The sequence below is a fragment of the Pteropus alecto genome, unplaced genomic scaffold (assembly GCF_000325575.1).
Source record: "Pteropus alecto unplaced genomic scaffold, ASM32557v1 scaffold67, whole genome shotgun sequence".
Taxonomy (NCBI): domain Eukaryota; kingdom Metazoa; phylum Chordata; class Mammalia; order Chiroptera; family Pteropodidae; genus Pteropus; species Pteropus alecto.
In genome coordinates this window covers 4,000,198-4,002,088 of record NW_006441061.1, presented here as the reverse complement: position 1 = coordinate 4,002,088, position 1,891 = coordinate 4,000,198, and the positions used below count along the sequence as shown (strand labels likewise).

General features: G+C 39.6%; 1 protein-coding gene across 2 annotated transcripts in view; it reads right to left on the bottom strand.

Moving 5' to 3' along the window:
• SLC25A25 (solute carrier family 25 member 25) overlaps nucleotides 1–1,891 on the bottom strand; it is a 37,345-nt gene that overhangs the window by 34,153 nt on the left and 1,301 nt on the right. The window lies entirely within an intron of this gene.

Below are 1,891 nucleotides of genomic sequence, written 5' to 3'. Positions count from 1 at the left end.
TAGAAAGGAGTGAAATCACTTTCTTGTCTATTTTATAAAGTTATTGAGGCTTAAACTAGCTGGTGCATATACAAGTCTGTAAATCAGCAAACCACACATTTTCTAGAATCCTCACCCGCACTAAACACCGGCCCATTAGGAGAGCCCCACAAGCCTCAGCTAAAGGGACAACTGTTTACATCTAATCCGGCTTGCGTTCTTCCTCTAATTGGCTGCCTAAGTTCCAACCTATGTTTTAAATTTGTTTTAAGACAAAGATTTTGTTTGGTCACATGAAAATGCCTTAAATGGGCAATGCTATAATTAGCTCCAGCTGAAGCCTCATTTCCCAAAGTCACTACCGCTGTCGTCATCTTTTTTTTCTTTAATAGATCCTTCCCTTCTTTTGTCCCAGGACGGGCTCCTTGCTCCAATACCCTTTATAAAGAAAATTTCCCTGGCTGGCTGCCATCAGTTTCTCTGCCCACCTCCATTTTAAGTCATTTTTCCTCGACTGTTCCAATTCTTCTGAAAAAAGGACAGATACCAAAAATAGCTGGTTTATTTCTAAAGAAAACCTGACCCAATGTGTTGTAAGCTAGCAAGAGGTCTTGTATAGTCACGTGGCCTTCATTTCACCCATCACCCACTGTTAAGCACTCCTAGCTGATTCCTGAGAAACCCTAGCATCTCCGACTGATCCTCAGGGTCATATGAAGCAGCTGCCAAAGTTTGATGATGTGTTTTCCAACACCTATTCCCATGCCAGATGACCCATTTCTAACCCAAGGGCCCCCAAATTCTCTTTTGGCTTAAAACTACAGCACTGCTTTTTCTGTATGTAGCTAACACTGATAGTATTTCAACAGGAAGTGGTATGGGGGTTCATGAGGCAGGGTGTCTTCCTGTTGCCCGGTTACTTACAAAAAGGCAGATTCTCTTAATACTTAAACCGTTTGCCACAGGACTAACATGCATGCCTCTACAGATAATAAATGAATGAAATGGATCATTTCCAGTCTCAAAGCTGTATGATAATTTAACTTACACAAAAGCTGAAAGAGTTGTAGAAACAGAGTCCATACTTAATCCATACACTATAAAAATCAAAAAGAATTGTTTCATATCACAGAACTTAGATCAGTCACAGAGTCAAAGATTTTTGAGCCAATGTGATCCCAAGGGCCCAGGCTCCGTACAGTTAATCAAAAAAGTTTCTTTCAACACTGGAAAGAAAAACGATCACTTTCTCCTTATTTGCCCTTAGAAATTTACTGCCAAAAAATGGATTCGGATCAATATCAGATATGCTGTGAATCATAAATGCACTGTGACTCTCGTTGAGGCACAACCCACAGCCAGATGCCCCCGGTGTACCTGGCAGCATATGCCAACTCTGTAGGTTCATGGAAGCAGAAAGGTAAACCTGGGCCCACACCTCCCTGAGCTGAAAAGGCACAGACTCTCTGAGTTTAGCTAGATGACCTTTCCAAGTGATTTATTCATCAGATATGTATGGGAAAATATCAAGCTCACAACTGCTTTTTTATGAAAAACTCATTTAAAAAAATTTTTTTTAACTTTTTTCTAAACTTCTTGGACTTAACCCAACGATTCTATTTTGCATTGTGTTACCCTTGGTCTTTGTAGGCAGATCCTAAGTAGGTTAAATACCTTGGATGTTGATCCAAGATACTTTAGACATGAGTTAAAAACACCTTATGTACACTCACCTGACCAACAAATTGGTTTAATTCTGGGATTTTACCAAATTATTTCATAATTGACTATGAGGTTCTCTAATTGTTATACATACAAGTGGACCAAATGAACTAACTTAAGAGAAACAGGTTATTACGTAAAGTTCTCAGTAGTCCTCCAGGTCGTAAATCCAGCAAAGCCACAAGTAAAT